The sequence below is a fragment of the Daphnia pulicaria genome, unplaced genomic scaffold (assembly GCF_021234035.1).
Source record: "Daphnia pulicaria isolate SC F1-1A unplaced genomic scaffold, SC_F0-13Bv2 h1tg000068l, whole genome shotgun sequence".
NCBI classification, from domain to species: domain Eukaryota; kingdom Metazoa; phylum Arthropoda; class Branchiopoda; order Diplostraca; family Daphniidae; genus Daphnia; species Daphnia pulicaria.
Genome location: NW_025804788.1, coordinates 288,833 through 306,187, shown reverse-complemented (window position 1 = coordinate 306,187; position 17,355 = coordinate 288,833). Strand labels below are relative to the sequence as shown.

Sequence of the window (17,355 nt, the reverse complement as noted above, 5' to 3'; positions counted from 1 at the left end):
TTGTTTTCAATAACAAATTTCTTGAAATTTTTTTTCAATAACGATGGTTACCAGTCCAATTTCGTAGATGAAACATTTCAATGCCTTAGAGATAGGTTCAATTCATCTATAAGAATGATTCTGGATCAATTCCATTGAGAGTTTGTCAAATTTTATCGCGTTATTAATCGTGATGGTTACCAGTCCAAATTCGTAGATCAAAAATTTCAATGACATAGGGATAGGTTCAATTCATCTATAGGAATGATTCTGGATGAATTTCATTGCGAGTTTTTCAAAGTTGATCGCGCTTTTTATTCGCGATGGTTACCAGTCCAAATTCAATGAACAAACATTTCTGTCACTTTGAAGTGATTTTCTATTCATCCATTGGGACTGGGAGGGTAAATTTTCATTTTTGAATGTCAATGGCCATATCACGTAGAACGCACCTGGTCTCGTCAGCTCCCAGAAGTTAAGTTACGTCGAGTCCCGTTAGTACTTGGAAGGGTGACCGCTTGGGAATACGGGATGTCGTTGGCGATGAATAGTTTGTTTTCAATAAAAAATTTCTTGAAATTTTTTTCAATAACGATGGTTACCAGTCCAATTTCGTAGATGAAACATTTCAATGCCTTAGAGATAGGTTCAATGCATCTATAAGAATGATTCTGGATCAATTCCATTGAGATTTTGTCAAATTTTATCGCGTTTTTTAATCGCAATGGTTACCAGTCCAAATTCGTAGATCAAAAATTTCAATGACATAGGGATAGGTTCAATTCATCTATAGGAATGATTCTGGATGAATTTCATTGCGAGTTTTTCAAAGTTGATCGCGCTTTTTATTTGCGATGGTTACCAGTCCAAATTCAATGAACAAACATTTCTGTCACTTTGAAGTGATTTTCTATTCATCCATTGGGACTGGGAGGGTAAATTTTCATTTTTGAATGTCAACGGCCATATCACGTAGAACGCACCTGGTCTCGTCAGCTCCCAGAAGTTAAGTTACGTCGAGTCCCGTTAGTACTTGGAAGGGTGACCGCTTGGGAATACGGGATGTCGTTGGCGATGAATAGCTTGTTTTCAATAAAAAATTTCTTGAAATTTTTTTTCAATAACGATGGTTACCAGTCCAATTTCGTAGATGAAACATTTCAATGCCTTAGAGATAGGTTCAATTCATCTATAAGAATGATTCTGGATGAATTTCATTGCGAGTTTTTCAAAGTTGATCGCGCTTTTTATTTGCGATGGTTACCAGTCCAAATTCAATGAACAAACATTTCTGTCACTTTGAAGTGATTTTCTATTCATCCATTGGGACTGGGAGGGTAAATTTTCATTTTTGAATGTCAACGGCCATATCACGTAGAACGCACCTGGTCTCGTCAGCTCCCAGAAGTTAAGTTACGTCGAGTTCCGTTAGTACTTGGAAGGGTGACCGCTTGGGAATACGGGATGTCGTTGGCGATGGATAGTTTGTTTTCAATAACAAATTTCTTGAAATTTTTTTTCAATAACGATGGTTACCAGTCCAATTTCGTAGATGAAACATTTCAATGCCTTAGAGATAGGTTCAATTCATCTATAAGAATGATTCTGGATCAATTCCATTGAGATTTTGTCAAATTTTATCGCGTTTTTTAATCGCAATGGTTACCAGTCCAAATTCGTAGATCAAAAATTTCAATGACATAGGGATAGGTTCAATTCATCTATAGGAATGATTCTGGATGAATTTCATTGCGAGTTTTTCAAAGTTGATCGCGCTTTTTATTTGCGATGGTTACCAGTCCAAATTCAATGAACAAACATTTCTGTCACTTTGAAGTGATTTTCTATTCATCCATTGGGACTGGGAGGGTAAATTTTCATTTTTGAATGTCAACGGCCATATCACGTAGAACGCACCTGGTCTCGTCAGCTCCCAGAAGTTAAGTTACGTCGAGTCCCGTTAGTACTTGGAAGGGTGACCGCTTGGGAATACGGGATGTCGTTGGCGATGAATAGCTTGTTTTCAATAAAAAATTTCTTGAAATTTTTTTTCAATAACGATGGTTACCAGTCCAATTTCGTAGATGAAACATTTCAATGCCTTAGAGATAGGTTCAATTCATCTATAAGAATGATTCTGGATCAATTCCATTGAGATTTTGTCAAATTTTATCGCGTTTTTTAATCGCAATGGTTACCAGTCCAAATTCGTAGATCAAAAATTTCAATGACATAGGGATAGGTTCAATTCATCTATAGGAATGATTCTGGATGAATTTCATTGCGAGTTTTTCAAAGTTGATCGCGCTTTTTATTTGCGATGGTTACCAGTCCAAATTCAATGAACAAACATTTCTGTCACTTTGAAGTGATTTTCTATTCATCCATTGGGACTGGGAGGGTAAATTTTCATTTTTGAATGTCAACGGCCATATCACGTAGAACGCACCTGGTCTCGTCAGCTCCCAGAAGTTAAGTTACGTCGAGTCCCGTTAGTACTTGGAAGGGTGACCGCTTGGGAATACGGGATGTCGTTGGCGATGAATAGTTTGTTTTCAATAAAAAATTTCTTGAAATTTTTTTCAATAACGATGGTTACCAGTCCAATTTCGTAGATGAAACATTTCAATGCCTTAGAGATAGGTTCAATGCATCTATAAGAATGATTCTGGATCAATTCCATTGAGATTTTGTCAAATTTTATCGCGTTTTTTAATCGCAATGGTTACCAGTCCAAATTCGTAGATCAAAAATTTCAATGACATAGGGATAGGTTCAATTCATCTATAGGAATGATTCTGGATGAATTTCATTGCGAGTTTTTCAAAGTTGATCGCGCTTTTTATTTGCGATGGTTACCAGTCCAAATTCAATGAACAAACATTTCTGTCACTTTGAAGTGATTTTCTATTCATCCATTGGGACTGGGAGGGTAAATTTTCATTTTTGAATGTCAACGGCCATATCACGTAGAACGCACCTGGTCTCGTCAGCTCCCAGAAGTTAAGTTACGTCGAGTCCCGTTAGTACTTGGAAGGGTGACCGCTTGGGAATACGGGATGTCGTTGGCGATGAATAGCTTGTTTTCAATAAAAAATTTCTTGAAATTTTTTTTCAATAACGATGGTTACCAGTCCAATTTCGTAGATGAAACATTTCAATGCCTTAGAGATAGGTTCAATTCATCTATAAGAATGATTCTGGATGAATTTCATTGCGAGTTTTTCAAAGTTGATCGCGCTTTTTATTTGCGATGGTTACCAGTCCAAATTCAATGAACAAACATTTCTGTCACTTTGAAGTGATTTTCTATTCATCCATTGGGACTGGGAGGGTAAATTTTCATTTTTGAATGTCAACGGCCATATCACGTAGAACGCACCTGGTCTCGTCAGCTCCCAGAAGTTAAGTTACGTCGAGTTCCGTTAGTACTTGGAAGGGTGACCGCTTGGGAATACGGGATGTCGTTGGCGATGGATAGTTTGTTTTCAATAACAAATTTCTTGAAATTTTTTTTCAATAACGATGGTTACCAGTCCAATTTCGTAGATGAAACATTTCAATGCCTTAGAGATAGGTTCAATTCATCTATAAGAATGATTCTGGATCAATTCCATTGAGATTTTGTCAAATTTTATCGCGTTTTTTAATCGCAATGGTTACCAGTCCAAATTCGTAGATCAAAAATTTCAATGACATAGGGATAGGTTCAATTCATCTATAGGAATGATTCTGGATGAATTTCATTGCGAGTTTTTCAAAGTTGATCGCGCTTTTTATTTGCGATGGTTACCAGTCCAAATTCAATGAACAAACATTTCTGTCACTTTGAAGTGATTTTCTATTCATCCATTGGGACTGGGAGGGTAAATTTTCATTTTTGAATGTCAACGGCCATATCACGTAGAACGCACCTGGTCTCGTCAGCTCCCAGAAGTTAAGTTACGTCGAGTCCCGTTAGTACTTGGAAGGGTGACCGCTTGGGAATACGGGATGTCGTTGGCGATGAATAGCTTGTTTTCAATAAAAAATTTCTTGAAATTTTTTTTCAATAACGATGGTTACCAGTCCAATTTCGTAGATGAAACATTTCAATGCCTTAGAGATAGGTTCAATTCATCTATAAGAATGATTCTGGATCAATTCCATTGAGATTTTGTCAAATTTTATCGCGTTTTTTAATCGCAATGGTTACCAGTCCAAATTCGTAGATCAAAAATTTCAATGACATAGGGATAGGTTCAATTCATCTATAGGAATGATTCTGGATGAATTTCATTGCGAGTTTTTCAAAGTTGATCGCGCTTTTTATTTGCGATGGTTACCAGTCCAAATTCAATGAACAAACATTTCTGTCACTTTGAAGTGATTTTCTATTCATCCATTGGGACTGGGAGGGTAAATTTTCATTTTTGAATGTCAACGGCCATATCACGTAGAACGCACCTGGTCTCGTCAGCTCCCAGAAGTTAAGTTACGTCGAGTTCCGTTAGTACTTGGAAGGGTGACCGCTTGGGAATACGGGATGTCGTTGGCGATGGATAGTTTGTTTTCAATAACAAATTTCTTGAAATTTTTTTTCAATCACGATGGTTACCAGTCCAATTTCGTAGATGAAACATTTCAATGCCTTAGAGATAGGTTCAATTCATCTATAAGAATGATTCTGGATCAATTCCATTGAGAGTTTGTCAAATTTTATCGCGTTATTAATCGTGATGGTTACCAGTCCAAATTCGTAGATCAAAAATTTCAATGACATAGGGATAGGTTCAATTCATCTATAGGAATGATTCTGGATGAATTTCATTGCGAGTTTTTCAAAGTTGATCGCGCTTTTTATTTGCGATGGTTACCAGTCCAAATTCAATGAACAAACATTTCTGTCACTTTGAAGTGATTTTCTATTCATCCATTGGGACTGGGAGGGTAAATTTTCATTTTTGAATGTCAACGGCCATATCACGTAGAACGCACCTGGTCTCGTCAGCTCCCAGAAGTTAAGTTACGTCGAGTCCCGTTAGTACTTGGAAGGGTGACCGCTTGGGAATACGGGATGTCGTTGGCGATGAATAGCTTGTTTTCAATAAAAAATTTCTTGAAATTTTTTTTCAATAACGATGGTTACCAGTCCAATTTCGTAGATGAAACATTTCAATGCCTTAGAGATAGGTTCAATTCATCTATAAGAATGATTCTGGATCAATTCCATTGAGATTTTGTCAAATTTTATCGCGTTTTTTAATCGCAATGGTTACCAGTCCAAATTCGTAGATCAAAAATTTCAATGACATAGGGATAGGTTCAATTCATCTATAGGAATGATTCTGGATGAATTTCATTGCGAGTTTTTCAAAGTTGATCGCGCTTTTTATTTGCGATGGTTACCAGTCCAAATTCAATGAACAAACATTTCTGTCACTTTGAAGTGATTTTCTATTCATCCATTGGGACTGGGAGGGTAAATTTTCATTTTTGAATGTCAACGGCCATATCACGTAGAACGCACCTGGTCTCGTCAGCTCCCAGAAGTTAAGTTACGTCGAGTCCCGTTAGTACTTGGAAGGGTGACCGCTTGGGAATACGGGATGTCGTTGGCGATGAATAGCTTGTTTTCAATAAAAAATTTCTTGAAATTTTTTTTCAATAACGATGGTTACCAGTCCAATTTCGTAGATGAAACATTTCAATGCCTTAGAGATAGGTTCAATTCATCTATAAGAATGATTCTGGATCAATTCCATTGAGATTTTGTCAAATTTTATCGCGTTTTTTAATCGCAATGGTTACCAGTCCAAATTCGTAGATCAAAAATTTCAATGACATAGGGATAGGTTCAATTCATCTATAGGAATGATTCTGGATGAATTTCATTGCGAGTTTTTCAAAGTTGATCGCGCTTTTTATTTGCGATGGTTACCAGTCCAAATTCAATGAACAAACATTTCTGTCACTTTGAAGTGATTTTCTATTCATCCATTGGGACTGGGAGGGTAAATTTTCATTTTTGAATGTCAACGGCCATATCACGTAGAACGCACCTGGTCTCGTCAGCTCCCAGAAGTTAAGTTACGTCGAGTTCCGTTAGTACTTGGAAGGGTGACCGCTTGGGAATACGGGATGTCGTTGGCGATGGATAGTTTGTTTTCAATAACAAATTTCTTGAAATTTTTTTTCAATCACGATGGTTACCAGTCCAATTTCGTAGATGAAACATTTCAATGCCTTAGAGATAGGTTCAATTCATCTATAAGAATGATTCTGGATCAATTCCATTGAGAGTTTGTCAAATTTTATCGCGTTATTAATCGTGATGGTTACCAGTCCAAATTCGTAGATCAAAAATTTCAATGACATAGGGATAGGTTCAATTCATCTATAGGAATGATTCTGGATGAATTTCATTGCGAGTTTTTCAAAGTTGATCGCGCTTTTTATTTGCGATGGTTACCAGTCCAAATTCAATGAACAAACATTTCTGTCACTTTGAAGTGATTTTCTATTCATCCATTGGGACTGGGAGGGTAAATTTTCATTTTTGAATGTCAACGGCCATATCACGTAGAACGCACCTGGTCTCGTCAGCTCCCAGAAGTTAAGTTACGTCGAGTCCCGTTAGTACTTGGAAGGGTGACCGCTTGGGAATACGGGATGTCGTTGGCGATGAATAGCTTGTTTTCAATAAAAAATTTCTTGAAATTTTTTTTCAATAACGATGGTTACCAGTCCAATTTCGTAGATGAAACATTTCAATGCCTTAGAGATAGGTTCAATTCATCTATAAGAATGATTCTGGATCAATTCCATTGAGATTTTGTCAAATTTTATCGCGTTTTTTAATCGCAATGGTTACCAGTCCAAATTCGTAGATCAAAAATTTCAATGACATAGGGATAGGTTCAATTCATCTATAGGAATGATTCTGGATGAATTTCATTGCGAGTTTTTCAAAGTTGATCGCGCTTTTTATTTGCGATGGTTACCAGTCCAAATTCAATGAACAAACATTTCTGTCACTTTGAAGTGATTTTCTATTCATCCATTGGGACTGGGAGGGTAAATTTTCATTTTTGAATGTCAACGGCCATATCACGTAGAACGCACCTGGTCTCGTCAGCTCCCAGAAGTTAAGTTACGTCGAGTTCCGTTAGTACTTGGAAGGGTGACCGCTTGGGAATACGGGATGTCGTTGGCGATGGATAGTTTGTTTTCAATAACAAATTTCTTGAAATTTTTTTTCAATAACGATGGTTACCAGTCCAATTTCGTAGATGAAACATTTCAATGCCTTAGAGATAGGTTCAATTCATCTATAAGAATGATTCTGGATCAATTCCATTGAGAGTTTGTCAAATTTTATCGCGTTATTAATCGTGATGGTTACCAGTCCAAATTCGTAGATCAAAAATTTCAATGACATAGGGATAGGTTCAATTCATCTATAGGAATGATTCTGGATGAATTTCATTGCGAGTTTTTCAAAGTTGATTGCGCTTTTTATTCGCGATGGTTACCAGTCCAAATTCAATGAACAAACATTTCTGTCACTTTGAAGTGATTTTCTATTCATCCATTGGGACTGGGAGGGTAAATTTTCATTTTTGAATGTCAACGGCCATATCACGTAGAACGCACCTGGTCTCGTCAGCTCCCAGAAGTTAAGTTACGTCGAGTCCCGTTAGTACTTGGAAGGGTGACCGCTTGGGAATACGGGATGTCGTTGGCGATGAATAGCTTGTTTTCAATAAAAAATTTCTTGAAATTTTTTTTCAATAACGATGGTTACCAGTCCAATTTCGTAGATGAAACATTTCAATGCCTTAGAGATAGGTTCAATTCATCTATAAGAATGATTCTGGATCAATTCCATTGAGAGTTTGTCAAATTTTATCGCGTTATTAATCGTGATGGTTACCAGTCCAAATTCGTAGATCAAAAATTTCAATGACATAGGGATAGGTTCAATTCATCTATAGGAATGATTCTGGATGAATTTCATTGCGAGTTTTTCAAAGTTGATCGCGCTTTTTATTCGCGATGGTTACCAGTCCAAATTCAATGAACAAACATTTCTGTCACTTTGAAGTGATTTTCTATTCATCCATTGGGACTGGGAGGGTAAATTTTCATTTTTGAATGTCAACGGCCATATCACGTAGAACGCACCTGGTCTCGTCAGCTCCCAGAAGTTAAGTTACGTCGAGTCCCGTTAGTACTTGGAAGGGTGACCGCTTGGGAATACGGGATGTCATTGGCGATGAATAGTTTGTTTTCAATAAAAAATTTCTTGAAATTTTTTTCAATAACGATGGTTACCAGTCCAATTTCGTAGATGAAACATTTCAATGCCTTAGAGATAGGTTCAATGCATCTATAAGAATGATTCTGGATCAATTCCATTGAGATTTTGTCAAATTTTATCGCGTTTTTTAATCGCAATGGTTACCAGTCCAAATTCGTAGATCAAAAATTTCAATGACATAGGGATAGGTTCAATTCATCTATAGGAATGATTCTGGATGAATTTCATTGCGAGTTTTTCAAAGTTGATCGCGCTTTTTATTCGCGATGGTTACCAGTCCAAATTCAATGAACAAACATTTCTGTCACTTTGAAGTGATTTTCTATTCATCCATTGGGACTGGGAGGGTAAATTTTCATTTTTGAATGTCAACGGCCATATCACGTAGAACGCACCTGGTCTCGTCAGCTCCCAGAAGTTAAGTTACGTCGAGTCCCGTTAGTACTTGGAAGGGTGACCGCTTGGGAATACGGGATGTCGTTGGCGATGAATAGTTTGTTTTCAATAAAAAATTTCTTGAAATTTTTTTCAATAACGATGGTTACCAGTCCAATTTCGTAGATGAAACATTTCAATGCCTTAGAGATAGGTTCAATGCATCTATAAGAATGATTCTGGATCAATTCCATTGAGATTTTGTCAAATTTTATCGCGTTTTTTAATCGCAATGGTTACCAGTCCAAATTCGTAGATCAAAAATTTCAATGACATAGGGATAGGTTCAATTCATCTATAGGAATGATTCTGGATGAATTTCATTGCGAGTTTTTCAAAGTTGATCGCGCTTTTTATTTGCGATGGTTACCAGTCCAAATTCAATGAACAAACATTTCTGTCACTTTGAAGTGATTTTCTATTCATCCATTGGGACTGGGAGGGTAAATTTTCATTTTTGAATGTCAACGGCCATATCACGTAGAACGCACCTGGTCTCGTCAGCTCCCAGAAGTTAAGTTACGTCGAGTCCCGTTAGTACTTGGAAGGGTGACCGCTTGGGAATACGGGATGTCGTTGGCGATGAATAGCTTGTTTTCAATAAAAAATTTCTTGAAATTTTTTTTCAATAACGATGGTTACCAGTCCAATTTCGTAGATGAAACATTTCAATGCCTTAGAGATAGGTTCAATTCATCTATAAGAATGATTCTGGATCAATTCCATTGAGAGTTTGTCAAATTTTATCGCGTTATTAATCGTGATGGTTACCAGTCCAAATTCGTAGATCAAAAATTTCAATGACATAGGGATAGGTTCAATTCATCTATAGGAATGATTCTGGATGAATTTCATTGCGAGTTTTTCAAAGTTGATCGCGCTTTTTATTCGCGATGGTTACCAGTCCAAATTCAATGAACAAACATTTCTGTCACTTTGAAGTGATTTTCTATTCATCCATTGGGACTGGGAGGGTAAATTTTCATTTTTGAATGTCAACGGCCATATCACGTAGAACGCACCTGGTCTCGTCAGCTCCCAGAAGTTAAGTTACGTCGAGTCCCGTTAGTACTTGGAAGGGTGACCGCTTGGGAATACGGGATGTCATTGGCGATGAATAGTTTGTTTTCAATAAAAAATTTCTTGAAATTTTTTTCAATAACGATGGTTACCAGTCCAATTTCGTAGATGAAACATTTCAATGCCTTAGAGATAGGTTCAATGCATCTATAAGAATGATTCTGGATCAATTCCATTGAGATTTTGTCAAATTTTATCGCGTTTTTTAATCGCAATGGTTACCAGTCCAAATTCGTAGATCAAAAATTTCAATGACATAGGGATAGGTTCAATTCATCTATAGGAATGATTCTGGATGAATTTCATTGCGAGTTTTTCAAAGTTGATCGCGCTTTTTATTCGCGATGGTTACCAGTCCAAATTCAATGAACAAACATTTCTGTCACTTTGAAGTGATTTTCTATTCATCCATTGGGACTGGGAGGGTAAATTTTCATTTTTGAATGTCAACGGCCATATCACGTAGAACGCACCTGGTCTCGTCAGCTCCCAGAAGTTAAGTTACGTCGAGTCCCGTTAGTACTTGGAAGGGTGACCGCTTGGGAATACGGGATGTCGTTGGCGATGAATAGTTTGTTTTCAATAAAAAATTTCTTGAAATTTTTTTCAATAACGATGGTTACCAGTCCAATTTCGTAGATGAAACATTTCAATGCCTTAGAGATAGGTTCAATGCATCTATAAGAATGATTCTGGATCAATTCCATTGAGATTTTGTCAAATTTTATCGCGTTTTTTAATCGCAATGGTTACCAGTCCAAATTCGTAGATCAAAAATTTCAATGACATAGGGATAGGTTCAATTCATCTATAGGAATGATTCTGGATGAATTTCATTGCGAGTTTTTCAAAGTTGATCGCGCTTTTTATTTGCGATGGTTACCAGTCCAAATTCAATGAACAAACATTTCTGTCACTTTGAAGTGATTTTCTATTCATCCATTGGGACTGGGAGGGTAAATTTTCATTTTTGAATGTCAACGGCCATATCACGTAGAACGCACCTGGTCTCGTCAGCTCCCAGAAGTTAAGTTACGTCGAGTCCCGTTAGTACTTGGAAGGGTGACCGCTTGGGAATACGGGATGTCGTTGGCGATGAATAGCTTGTTTTCAATAAAAAATTTCTTGAAATTTTTTTTCAATAACGATGGTTACCAGTCCAATTTCGTAGATGAAACATTTCAATGCCTTAGAGATAGGTTCAATTCATCTATAAGAATGATTCTGGATCAATTCCATTGAGAGTTTGTCAAATTTTATCGCGTTATTAATCGTGATGGTTACCAGTCCAAATTCGTAGATCAAAAATTTCAATGACATAGGGATAGGTTCAATTCATCTATAGGAATGATTCTGGATGAATTTCATTGCGAGTTTTTCAAAGTTGATTGCGCTTTTTATTTGCGATGGTTACCAGTCCAAATTCAATGAACAAACATTTCTGTCACTTTGAAGTGATTTTCTATTCATCCATTGGGACTGGGAGGGTAAATTTTCATTTTTGAATGTCAACGGCCATATCACGTAGAACGCACCTGGTCTCGTCAGCTCCCAGAAGTTAAGTTACGTCGAGTCCCGTTAGTACTTGGAAGGGTGACCGCTTGGGAATACGGGATGTCGTTGGCGATGAATAGCTTGTTTTCAATAAAAAATTTCTTGAAATTTTTTTTCAATAACGATGGTTACCAGTCCAATTTCGTAGATGAAACATTTCAATGCCTTAGAGATAGGTTCAATTCATCTATAAGAATGATTCTGGATCAATTCCATTGAGAGTTTGTCAAATTTTATCGCGTTATTAATCGTGATGGTTACCAGTCCAAATTCGTAGATCAAAAATTTCAATGACATAGGGATAGGTTCAATTCATCTATAGGAATGATTCTGGATGAATTTCATTGCGAGTTTTTCAAAGTTGATCGCGCTTTTTATTCGCGATGGTTACCAGTCCAAATTCAATGAACAAACATTTCTGTCACTTTGAAGTGATTTTCTATTCATCCATTGGGACTGGGAGGGTAAATTTTCATTTTTGAATGTCAACGGCCATATCACGTAGAACGCACCTGGTCTCGTCAGCTCCCAGAAGTTAAGTTACGTCGAGTCCCGTTAGTACTTGGAAGGGTGACCGCTTGGGAATACGGGATGTCATTGGCGATGAATAGTTTGTTTTCAATAAAAAATTTCTTGAAATTTTTTTCAATAACGATGGTTACCAGTCCAATTTCGTAGATGAAACATTTCAATGCCTTAGAGATAGGTTCAATGCATCTATAAGAATGATTCTGGATCAATTCCATTGAGATTTTGTCAAATTTTATCGCGTTTTTTAATCGCAATGGTTACCAGTCCAAATTCGTAGATCAAAAATTTCAATGACATAGGGATAGGTTCAATTCATCTATAGGAATGATTCTGGATGAATTTCATTGCGAGTTTTTCAAAGTTGATCGCGCTTTTTATTCGCGATGGTTACCAGTCCAAATTCAATGAACAAACATTTCTGTCACTTTGAAGTGATTTTCTATTCATCCATTGGGACTGGGAGGGTAAATTTTCATTTTTGAATGTCAACGGCCATATCACGTAGAACGCACCTGGTCTCGTCAGCTCCCAGAAGTTAAGTTACGTCGAGTCCCGTTAGTACTTGGAAGGGTGACCGCTTGGGAATACGGGATGTCGTTGGCGATGAATAGCTTGTTTTCAATAAAAAATTTCTTGAAATTTTTTTTCAATAACGATGGTTACCAGTCCAATTTCGTAGATGAAACATTTCAATGCCTTAGAGATAGGTTCAATTCATCTATAAGAATGATTCTGGATCAATTCCATTGAGATTTTGTCAAATTTTATCGCGTTTTTTAATCGCAATGGTTACCAGTCCAAATTCGTAGATCAAAAATTTCAATGACATAGGGATAGGTTCAATTCATCTATAGGAATGATTCTGGATGAATTTCATTGCGAGTTTTTCAAAGTTGATCGCGCTTTTTATTCGCGATGGTTACCAGTCCAAATTCAATGAACAAACATTTCTGTCACTTTGAAGTGATTTTCTATTCATCCATTGGGACTGGGAGGGTAAATTTTCATTTTTGAATGTCAACGGCCATATCACGTAGAACGCACCTGGTCTCGTCAGCTCCCAGAAGTTAAGTTACGTCGAGTCCCGTTAGTACTTGGAAGGGTGACCGCTTGGGAATACGGGATGTCGTTGGCGATGAATAGCTTGTTTTCAATAAAAAATTTCTTGAAATTTTTTTTCAATAACGATGGTTACCAGTCCAATTTCGTAGATGAAACATTTCAATGCCTTAGAGATAGGTTCAATTCATCTATAAGAATGATTCTGGATCAATTCCATTGAGATTTTGTCAAATTTTATCGCGTTTTTTAATCGCAATGGTTACCAGTCCAAATTCGTAGATCAAAAATTTCAATGACATAGGGATAGGTTCAATTCATCTATAGGAATGATTCTGGATGAATTTCATTGCGAGTTTTTCAAAGTTGATCGCGCTTTTTATTTGCGATGGTTACCAGTCCAAATTCAATGAACAAACATTTCTGTCACTTTGAAGTGATTTTCTATTCATCCATTGGGACTGGGAGGGTAAATTTTCATTTTTGAATGTCAACGGCCATATCACGTAGAACGCACCTGGTCTCGTCAGCTCCCAGAAGTTAAGTTACGTCGAGTCCCGTTAGTACTTGGAAGGGTGACCGCTTGGGAATACGGGATGTCGTTGGCGATGAATAGCTTGTTTTCAATAAAAAATTTCTTGAAATTTTTTTTCAATAACGATGGTTACCAGTCCAATTTCGTAGATGAAACATTTCAATGCCTTAGAGATAGGTTCAATTCATCTATAAGAATGATTCTGGATCAATTCCATTGAGAGTTTGTCAAATTTTATCGCGTTATTAATCGTGATGGTTACCAGTCCAAATTCGTAGATCAAAAATTTCAATGACATAGGGATAGGTTCAATTCATCTATAGGAATGATTCTGGATGAATTTCATTGCGAGATTTTCAAAGTTGATCGCGCTTTTTATTCGCGATGGTTACCAGTCCAAATTCAATGAACAAACATTTCTGTCACTTTGAAGTGATTTTCTATTCATCCATTGGGACTGGGAGGGTAAATTTTCATTTTTGAATGTCAACGGCCATATCACGTAGAACGCACCTGGTCTCGTCAGCTCCCAGAAGTTAAGTTACGTCGAGTCCCGTTAGTACTTGGAAGGGTGACCGCTTGGGAATACGGGATGTCGTTGGCGATGGATAGTTTGTTTTCAATAACAAATTTCCTGACATTTTTTTTTCAATCACGATGGTTACCAGTCCAATTTCGTAGATGAAACATTTCAATGCCTTAGAGATAGGTTCAATTCATCTATAAGAATGATTCTGGATCAATTCCATTGAGAGTTTGTCAAATTTTATCGCGTTATTAATCGTGATGGTTACCAGTCCAAATTCGTAGATCAAAAATTTCAATGACATAGGGATAGGTTCAATTCATCTATAGGAATGATTCTGGATGAATTTCATTGCGAGTTTTTCAAAGTTGATCGCGCTTTTTATTCGCGATGGTTACCAGTCCAAATTCAATGAACAAACATTTCTGTCACTTTGAAGTGATTATCTATTCATCCATTGGGAATGGGAGGGTAAATTTTCATTTTTGAATGTCAACGGCCATATCACGTAGAACGCACCTGGTCTCGTCAGCTCCCAGAAGTTAAGTTACGTCGAGTCCCGTTAGTACTTGGAAGGGTGACCGCTTGGGAATACGGGATGTCGTTGGCGATGAATAGTTTGTTTTCAATAAAAAATTTCTTGAAATTTTTTTCAATAACGATGGTTACCAGTCCAATTTCGTAGATGAAACATTTCAATGCCTTAGAGATAGGTTCAATGCATCTATAAGAATGATTCTGGATCAATTCCATTGAGATTTTGTCAAATTTTATCGCGTTATTAATCATGATGGTTACCAGTCCAAATTCGTAGATCAAAAATTTCAATGACATAGGGATAGGTTCAATTCATCTATAGGAATGATTCTGGATGAATTTCATTGCGAGTTTTTCAAAGTTGATCGCGCTTTTTATTCGCGATGGTTACCAGTCCAAATTCAATGAACAAACATTTCTGTCACTTTGAAGTGATTTTCTATTCATCCATTGGGAATGGGAGGGTAAATTTTCATTTTTGAATGTCAACGGCCATATCACGTAGAACGCACCTGGTCTCGTCAGCTCCCAGAAGTTAAGTTACGTCGAGTCCCGTTAGTACTTGGAAGGGTGACCGCTTGGGAATACGGGATGTCGTTGGCGATGGATAGTTTGTTTTCAATAACAAATTTCTTGACATTTTTTTTCAATCACGATGGTTACCAGTCCAATTTCGTAGATGAAACATTTCAATGCCTTAGAGATAGGTTCAATTCATCTATAAGAATGATTCTGGATCAATTCCATTGAGAGTTTGTCAAATTTTATCGCGTTTTTTAATCGCAATGGTTACCAGTCCAAATTCGTAGATCAAAAATTTCAATGACATAGGGATAGGTTCAATTCATCTATAGGAATGATTCTGGATGAATTTCATTGCGAGTTTTTCAAAGTTGATCGCGCTTTTTATTCGCGATGGTTACCAGTCAAAATTCAATGAACAAACATTTCTGTCACTTTGAAGTGATTTTCTATTCATCCATTGGGACTGGGAGGGTAAATTTTCATTTTTGAATGTCAACGGCCATATCACGTAGAACGCACCTGGTCTCGTCAGCTCCCAGAAGTTAAGTTACGTCGAGTCCCGTTAGTACTTGGAAGGGTGACCGCTTGGGAATACGGGATGTCGTTGGCGATGGATAGTTTGTTTTCAATAACAAATTTCTTGACAATTTTTTTTCAATCACGATGGTTACCAGTCCAATTTCGTAGATGAAACATTTCAATGCCTTAGAGATAGGTTCAATTCATCTATAAGAATGATTCTGGATCAATTCCATTGAGAGTTTGTCAAATTTTATCGCGTTATTAATCGTGATGGTTACCAGTCCAAATTCGTAGATCAAAAATTTCAATGACATAGGGATAGGTTCAATTCATCTATAGGAATGATTCTGGATGAATTTCATTGCGAGTTTTTCAAAGTCGATCGCGCTTTTTATTCGCGATGGTTACCAGTCAAAATTCAATGAACAAACATTTCTGTCACTTTGAAGTGATTTTCTATTCATCCATTGGGACTGGGAGGGTAAATTTTCATTTTTGAATGTCAACGGCCATATCACGTAGAACGCACCTGGTCTCGTCAGCTCCCAGAAGTTAAGTTACGTCGAGTCACGTTAGTACTTGGAAGGGTGACCGCTTGGGAATACGGGATGTCGTTGGCGATGGATAGTTTGTTTTCAATAACAAATTTCTTGACATTTTTTTTCAATCACGATGGTTACCAGTCCAATTTCGTAGATGAAACATTTCAATGCCTTAGAGATAGGTTCAATTCATCTATAAGAATGATTCTGGATCAATTCCATTGAGAGTTTGTCAAATTTTATCGCGTTATTAATCGTGATGGTTACCAGTCCAAATTCGTAGATCAAAAATTTCAATGACATAGGGATAGGTTCAATTCATCTATAGGAATGATTCTGGATGAATTTCATTGCGAGTTTTTCAAAGTTGATCGCGCTTTTTATTCGCGATGGTTACCAGTCAAAATTCAATGAACAAACATTTCTGTCACTTTGAAGTGATTTTCTATTCATCCATTGGGAATGGGAGGGTAAATTTTCATTTTTGAATGTCAACGGCCATATCACGTAGAACGCACCTGGTCTCGTCAGCTCCCAGAAGTTAAGTTACGTCGAGTCCCGTTAGTACTTGGAAGGGTGACCGCTTGGGAATACGGGATGTCGTTGGCGATGGATAGTTTGTTTTCAATAACAAATTTCTTGACATTTTTTTTCAATCACGATGGTTACCAGTCCAATTTCGTAGATGAAACATTTCAATGCCTTAGAGATAGGTTCAATTCATCTATAAGAATGATTCTGGATCAATTCCATTGAGAGTTTGTCAAATTTTATCGCGTTTTTTAATCGCAATGGTTACCAGTCCAAATTCGTAGATCAAAAATTTCAATGACATAGGGATAGGTTCAATTCATCTATAGGAATGATTCTGGATGAATTTCATTGCGAGTTTTTCAAAGTTGATCGCGCTTTTTATTCGCGATGGTTACCAGTCAAAATTCAATGAACAAACATTTCTGTCACTTTGAAGTGATTTTCTATTCATCCATTGGGACTGGGAGGGTAAATTTTCATTTTTGAATGTCAACGGCCATATCACGTAGAACGCACCTGGTCTCGTCAGCTCCCAGAAGTTAAGTTACGTCGAGTCCCGTTAGTACTTGGAAGGGTGACCGCTTGGGAATACGGGATGTCGTTGGCGATGGATAGTTTGTTTTCAATAACAAATTTCTTGACAATTTTTTTTCAATCACGATGGTTACCAGTCCAATTTCGTAGATGAAACATT

The 17,355-nt window shown here is 37.1% G+C and overlaps 1 non-coding gene and 32 pseudogenes across 1 annotated transcript; all 33 read left to right on the top strand.

Annotated features, from left to right (window-relative positions):
- Positions 1 to 403: 403 nt before the first annotated feature.
- LOC124318722 lies at positions 404 to 522 on the top strand (annotated as a pseudogene).
- Positions 523 to 934: 412 nt separating this feature from the next.
- On the top strand, positions 935 to 1,053 carry LOC124318551 (annotated as a pseudogene).
- Positions 1,054 to 1,336: 283 nt separating this feature from the next.
- On the top strand, positions 1,337 to 1,455 carry LOC124318034 (annotated as a pseudogene).
- Positions 1,456 to 1,868: 413 nt separating this feature from the next.
- LOC124318550 lies at positions 1,869 to 1,987 on the top strand (annotated as a pseudogene).
- Positions 1,988 to 2,400: 413 nt separating this feature from the next.
- LOC124318549 lies at positions 2,401 to 2,519 on the top strand (annotated as a pseudogene).
- A 412-nt stretch (positions 2,520 to 2,931) lies between these two features.
- LOC124318548 lies at positions 2,932 to 3,050 on the top strand (annotated as a pseudogene).
- Positions 3,051 to 3,333: 283 nt separating this feature from the next.
- Positions 3,334 to 3,452, top strand: LOC124318033 (annotated as a pseudogene).
- Positions 3,453 to 3,865: 413 nt separating this feature from the next.
- Positions 3,866 to 3,984, top strand: LOC124318547 (annotated as a pseudogene).
- A 413-nt stretch (positions 3,985 to 4,397) lies between these two features.
- On the top strand, positions 4,398 to 4,516 carry LOC124318032 (annotated as a pseudogene).
- Positions 4,517 to 4,928: 412 nt separating this feature from the next.
- On the top strand, positions 4,929 to 5,047 carry LOC124318545 (annotated as a pseudogene).
- Positions 5,048 to 5,460: 413 nt separating this feature from the next.
- Positions 5,461 to 5,579, top strand: LOC124318544 (annotated as a pseudogene).
- A 413-nt stretch (positions 5,580 to 5,992) lies between these two features.
- On the top strand, positions 5,993 to 6,111 carry LOC124318030 (annotated as a pseudogene).
- A 412-nt stretch (positions 6,112 to 6,523) lies between these two features.
- On the top strand, positions 6,524 to 6,642 carry LOC124318543 (annotated as a pseudogene).
- Positions 6,643 to 7,055: 413 nt separating this feature from the next.
- LOC124318029 lies at positions 7,056 to 7,174 on the top strand (annotated as a pseudogene).
- A 412-nt stretch (positions 7,175 to 7,586) lies between these two features.
- LOC124318542 lies at positions 7,587 to 7,705 on the top strand (annotated as a pseudogene).
- A 412-nt stretch (positions 7,706 to 8,117) lies between these two features.
- LOC124318152 lies at positions 8,118 to 8,236 on the top strand (annotated as a pseudogene).
- A 412-nt stretch (positions 8,237 to 8,648) lies between these two features.
- On the top strand, positions 8,649 to 8,767 carry LOC124318541 (annotated as a pseudogene).
- Positions 8,768 to 9,179: 412 nt separating this feature from the next.
- LOC124318540 lies at positions 9,180 to 9,298 on the top strand (annotated as a pseudogene).
- A 412-nt stretch (positions 9,299 to 9,710) lies between these two features.
- LOC124318151 lies at positions 9,711 to 9,829 on the top strand (annotated as a pseudogene).
- Positions 9,830 to 10,241: 412 nt separating this feature from the next.
- On the top strand, positions 10,242 to 10,360 carry LOC124318539 (annotated as a pseudogene).
- A 412-nt stretch (positions 10,361 to 10,772) lies between these two features.
- LOC124318538 lies at positions 10,773 to 10,891 on the top strand (annotated as a pseudogene).
- Positions 10,892 to 11,303: 412 nt separating this feature from the next.
- LOC124318537 lies at positions 11,304 to 11,422 on the top strand (annotated as a pseudogene).
- Positions 11,423 to 11,834: 412 nt separating this feature from the next.
- Positions 11,835 to 11,953, top strand: LOC124318150 (annotated as a pseudogene).
- A 412-nt stretch (positions 11,954 to 12,365) lies between these two features.
- Positions 12,366 to 12,484, top strand: LOC124318536 (annotated as a pseudogene).
- Positions 12,485 to 12,897: 413 nt separating this feature from the next.
- LOC124318534 lies at positions 12,898 to 13,016 on the top strand (annotated as a pseudogene).
- Positions 13,017 to 13,429: 413 nt separating this feature from the next.
- LOC124318533 lies at positions 13,430 to 13,548 on the top strand (annotated as a pseudogene).
- Positions 13,549 to 13,960: 412 nt separating this feature from the next.
- Positions 13,961 to 14,079, top strand: LOC124318532 (annotated as a pseudogene).
- A 413-nt stretch (positions 14,080 to 14,492) lies between these two features.
- On the top strand, positions 14,493 to 14,611 carry LOC124318531 (annotated as a pseudogene).
- A 411-nt stretch (positions 14,612 to 15,022) lies between these two features.
- Positions 15,023 to 15,141, top strand: LOC124318530 (annotated as a pseudogene).
- Positions 15,142 to 15,554: 413 nt separating this feature from the next.
- LOC124318529 lies at positions 15,555 to 15,673 on the top strand (annotated as a pseudogene).
- Positions 15,674 to 16,086: 413 nt separating this feature from the next.
- Positions 16,087 to 16,205, top strand: LOC124318694. Its single transcript, XR_006912424.1, has one exon. It is a non-coding gene; the product is annotated as a 5S ribosomal RNA (ribosomal RNA).
- Positions 16,206 to 16,617: 412 nt separating this feature from the next.
- Positions 16,618 to 16,736, top strand: LOC124318528 (annotated as a pseudogene).
- Positions 16,737 to 17,149: 413 nt separating this feature from the next.
- LOC124318527 lies at positions 17,150 to 17,268 on the top strand (annotated as a pseudogene).
- Positions 17,269 to 17,355: the final 87 nt, after the last annotated feature.